The sequence below is a fragment of the Aristolochia californica genome, unplaced genomic scaffold (genome assembly GCF_029961685.1).
Source record: "Aristolochia californica isolate CCGP_79_NKW_82.1479 unplaced genomic scaffold, dmAriCali1.0.hap1 SCAF_1, whole genome shotgun sequence".
NCBI lineage: Eukaryota > Viridiplantae > Streptophyta > Magnoliopsida > Piperales > Aristolochiaceae > Aristolochia > Aristolochia californica.
In genome coordinates, this window is record NW_027181770.1 from 1645203 (window position 1) to 1651202 (window position 6000).

Below are 6000 nucleotides of genomic sequence, written 5' to 3' on the forward strand. Positions count from 1 at the left end.
TCTGTCTTCTCCCTCTCTTCTCCCTTTCGGCCTCCCACTCCCTTCTCTCTCTGGCTAGTCTCGATTAGGCATCGATTTCACCCTTCGGCTTCGGATTTCCCCCTTCGATTTCACCCTTCGGCTTCGAATTTCCCCAAATTTCAGAAGGTATGCCTAAACCCTAATTTTTTTCATTAAATTAGTGTTTAATTTGATTTAAATTTATTTTCAGTGCGTAATTGGGGGTTATTTGTGCATTATTTTGGGATTTAGGGTTACGGTTTATAGTCTAAATTCTTATATATGATCAGTGTTTTGATGGACTTAAAAGGGAAAGGAAATAAGAGAAGATATGGTTTTGTTCAATGGAAAAGCCAATGTTTTGATAACAGTGGGATTTATTTATTTTTATTTTTAGTTAATTTTTATATGGAAAACTGATCTCCTGATTTCAGTGGTTTATTGCTTTTTTATTCTTTTGTGAGGTAGGCAAATGTGCTTTATCTTGATATTAAAGAAAATCATAAAAAGCCTACATAAGATAGTATACTGTCACTTTAAAAATTAGGTGAACATTTATGCATATATATATATATATATATATATATATATATATATATATCTGTGAGCTTTAATAAACAGCATAAATCCCTATGTAGATATTCACATGATGCAACTGTAATGTAGTATTTGGCTGGGATACTGTACTAGGACCCCGTCATTTTTTACCTATTGCAAACTTAAAAACCACGATCCGTGTAAGACATGAAGAGCAATCCGAACCTGCTACCATCCTTCAGAGTATATTTTAGTTTATTAACTCTCTTACTATTGGTGAGCTATAGACAGTAGAAGTTTTAATATTTTCTACCCAGATATTATGTGGCAGGTGGAATGACGTGACTATGTGCTTACCATGTAGGTAAATGCTGAGAGATCTTACCATCGCAGTGTTGACAAAATTCTAGACAATCTCCATGCTCAGGTACATCATATTACAACCCAATGCCACAAATTTTGTATGTGTATATTTTTTTTACTTGTACTCACACAAACAACTGCAACATTTTGCATCTTTGTGAAGAAATTTAGTTTCTGAATCTATACTGTTTTGTTTCTGTTGGGAATAGATGATTTGGCAGAAGCAGGCTTCTGAATCAAACCTAGAATACATAGCTTCTTCAACTGCTGAGCAGAATTCAACAGAGTGCATAGATACCAAACATTCTAATAAACCCAATGATCCGTAGACTGCTATGGAGAAAAATATGTTTTTTGTTGCAAAAGTAAGGCCTTAATTGTGTTAAACAGTTTTTGTATGATTTGTTTCTGACCATAGAGCAGTTCGATGTTGTGAACTGTTTGAATTAGCTTATGAACTGACAATCAAAGGTGCAGACATCTGAATTAGCTTATATCCTCTCTCTCCTGGATTCCACTTTTTATAACTGAATTTGTTTCTTTCCTAAACCTTTTTCTCAAAGGCTGTGAACTGACTACCAAACATGCAGACATCTCATGCTTTCTAAAAAATCTATCTCCCGCATTCCATGTTCTATAACTGAATTTATTTCTTTCATAAATCTTCGTTTATGATGATAGCTACACTGTTTCCTTGTCCACCTCTCTTGCAAATTTTCTATTTTCTATTTTCAAACAGCTATGCCCACTGTCTATTTGATACGTAATCATTCTGTGTCCTTTCGGTGATTAGTACAAGCATGACAAAAGTTCTTTCTGATGCAATTAATAATTTGACACTGCCATTTTTATTTGTTTATATTCAGGTTTTACATTCATTTGATGCATAGGCAAAGGGTGAACTTAGTCTATCTGCTGGTGACTATGTTGTCGTTAGACAGGTAATCCATCTTGCTATTCTGGTGTGAACTTGCTGATATTATATGGTATCATCTTCAGCTGCAACTCTCTATTGATCTCGACTGGAACAACAATATTATCAGTTTCACTGTAAACAAGTCCCGCTGGTGCAAAATTGTAGGTTTCATAGACTAAACTGGGTGAACACAATATTTGGTTTTTCTTTTTGCATTCACTGTAGAAAATCATTAGAATCTCTTCAAAACGCTTCTACTCTCTTTTTAACGATCAACAAGTTGTACCTAATGGCTGGTTTGAAGGAGAGTGTAATGGAACGGCCGGTTGGTTTCTTTCTGCTTATATCGAAAGAAAAGAGCAAATTATTGCAAGCAAGTTGGTTGAAGCTTGCTCACAGTGATTTCCCAAATCATCTTCCGAACTTGCTTGTACATTGTATAGCTCCATTATCATTTGTACCTATTTGTATCTATTCATTGCATTATTTAGCTCTGTAACATCCCACTTGGTTGCAAGTGTACAATCTCCTGGTAACTCTGTGTAAATTTATCACATATAAAGTAGTTGTGGTTTCATATGGGAAGGTTGTGATAGTGCTTTGTTTTAAATTCATTTTCATCCTATGGAAGACAAGTAACAAAATGGTAGGGCTTAGTGTCTCATTCAGGTGTCTTTAAGGTTTTTTTACTTGGACTCTGGACTTGAATCGGATTTGGAACCTGATTTAGATACAAGAAAATCCAAGTTGGATCGGTCTTAGGGTCTGTTTGGAATCCTAGAAAAGAAAATAAGAATTTGATTATTATTATTTTTAAAATAGTTAATAAAACAAGATAATATTTTTTTGTTTTTTTAATTATTTTTAGAAATAATAACAATTAAATTCTTATTTTTATTTCTTTTATGTTTTTTCATGGGTTCCAAAGAGACCCTAGGTTTTTGTGGACTTATTTTTTACCGGTGGAAAGAATATTCTTGAGATTTTTAAGTTATTTCGTAAGATTATAACCAGACCGTCCATTCGTGTGGGTCTAAATTTATTTGTCAGTGACCTATTTACCCCTGACATCCATGTGGAACGATAAATGATGGTTTACTCTTATTACTTTTGAACATGCGTAATTTATATGTACTAAACTTGTAACTCGTGGATTGTAATATTAAAGGCACGAACTCGTTATTTGAATAATTTTTTTTAGGTTATTTTAAAAGGTGTATATGTATTTATTTATTACTTTATTTTATTTTATTACTATATTAAACTTCATATTTAAGTCTCTGGTAAATAAAATATAATTAAAATATGCATTTGATTAATATATCATCATTAATTATGTCAAAATATATTATTAATTAATACAATACAAATCTATCTTATGTTATTAATATAATATTTTTTATTCATTAATCAGAATTTTTTTATTTACTCTATTGTATTAGCGATTTAATAGTGGTAATTAAAATATTATTAACTCAAACACTTTGGTTTAATTAGTTTATTTTTATAATTATTAAAATCAATAATTTTAAATTTATATAAGATGAAGTTGTCCACACTAACACCCATTTCGAAGATGAAGATCATGTAGATACATAAGATGGAGATGAAGATGAAGATCAAATTTTCATTTTGTTGACTAACCCCCCCTTGACTTTTACTTTCTACCATACTTTCAAAATGCACTAACTCCCCCCAAAGAACAGAGTATACATATTTTCGCCAAATATGTGAATGTCCAAACAGAAAATGACATCAAATATGGGATTCTGATTGTCTTATCTATGCATCCGCGATGGCAAGAAGAAGCCTGAAAAGAGTTCTTGGATGGATGCGGGAGCGCCACTCCAGATTTTGAAAGCATCAAAAATTAAAATGTTGAGTCATTCTCGTACCAATTACCAGACGATAGGAGTAGGAATAATCACAAAAATGACAGTTACTCCCATTCCGTCCCCGTTGTTTCTCATTTCATTGTTTTCGTTTGTCTTCCACCAACGAGAAAGAGGTCTATGCCTCAATCTTTGACAAGCCTTTGCGTTTTTTATCTATCTCAATCGCTGCATCTGTCTCATGGATGGAGAATACACGAATCGTATTTCTGACGGAATTCTCAACGTAATCATCTTGGCGATGATATTAGGAGATATCGGAATCTGTCAATCTGTGATGCTTTGTGGTTGATTTTGACGATCGATTCTCTCAAGAAAACGAAGGGCAGGGTAGATGCGGATGCTGCAGTGGAAATTCTCTCGGGTGTCTGGAGAAGAAGTTCAGGAAGGTATCAAAAATCTTTTTATTATTTCATCATTTATTGGTAACATAGCCCTAGTCCGCAAATAGGGGGCATCGAGCCGAACCGAGCCCAAACCTGCCTATGTTCGAGCCGAACTTGATTTAAATATTTCGAGCCAAGCCTCGAGCTAAACCTCGTCTCGAGCCTAAAATCGTTATCGAGCTCTAGCCCAAAAATTTTAGCCGAACTCGAGCTTCAACATACATTTAAAACTCTTTAAAAAATATATATCGAATAAATTGTATATAAAATTATATATATTTTACATAAAATTGGGCATAACCTATATATATAATACATGTATAAGATTGGGCATGACCTCTACTTAAAATTGAGCATATTTTATGTATATAATACCTGTATAAAATTTGGCATTACCTCTACTTAAAATTGGGCATAATCTATATACATAATACCTGCATAAACATTCCATAAACACTCCATGAAATTTTTATACACTCCATAAAATAGTCTAAACACTCCATACACTGCATAACATTATGAATAAACTTCATACAATAATCAAACACAACAAAATTAAATGAAATATCACTTTCAATTTACAATCACCCAAATAAAAACTATAAATCTATTATAAATTTACAAACTATAAAATTGTAATCGAGCTCGAGCCTAATAATTTTAACCGAGTTGGAGTTTGAGCTCGAGCTCTAGCCAAGTTCGAGGTTAACCTACATTTAATACTCTACATAAAATATATGTCAAATAAATTATCTATAAAATTATGTATACATTTTTTTAAAAAGAATGATAGGGGAGGTTCGGGATTGAATCTCGATAATAGATTAGAACCCACCAATATTAATCTTTTTTACCCCAAATATTGTTTATCATATTTTGTAATTTTTGAATTTGACCATAAATTTACTATGGCCTCCTTGGTGCCCTGATTGAAAATTTATATTCTAGGAAAAACTAGAAATGTTTTTCCTAGGATACACATTTTAGAAAAAACCTTTAAATAAAATTCTATTACTATTAGAGACTTACTAGAAAATTACTAGAAATATTTTAAAATTTCCTTAGGAAAATTAAATAGACCTCTTATTGCCACTTTTAGGTAAATAAATAAAATTTAATAATCAATCTAATATATTACTATACATATCAATAAATTTTTAATTAAATAAAATGTCAGACACAAAATTGTTATGAAAATTACCTCATGCTAAAAATATTATTGTATCAACTGTCAAATATTTATTCAAAAAATTTTTATATGGTTTTTTAGCCCCCTCGTGGTAAAAAAAATTACTTAGAAAATTATATGATTTTTAATAAAAATTTATAATTAAAAAAATATTTTCAAAAAATATGAGGTACTAATATCCCTATATTTCTACTAATATAGAAATATTTCGTCATCGGTTTCATAATGGTCCCTATAAAATGTTTCTACTAAAAACATGAGACGACCCCGAGCGAAGGTGCGGCCAGGACCTGTCGTTGGCTACGGAAGCGGTGAACGAAAACAGAAAAGGTGAAGAAATCGGAGGGAAGGAGGAAAGGGGATGTAACGACCGGCGAGGAACTGTTGACAACGACGGTGGCGGCCAGAGCCGTCGCGAGCCCGGCTTTGTTCGAAGCCACCATTATCTACAAATAGTGAAGCATACTCTTTACGTAAGAGATGGAGTTGCACGACCGCACCTCCCTTTCGGCACCTCATTTCCTTTATGATCGTTATTGTGGTTTTGTTTTTTCTCTCCTTTCGTTCCGCGAAAGTGACTTCTGACCTTTAGATTATAACCGTATGTGTGATCCCCAAGAAGCGTTTCACTTCTGACCTTTTCCGGGGAGACTTTTCTACTGTCTTATCTTGGTCCCCAAGCATCGGATGGTACTGGGTCTGCGTCCCATCCCAGGA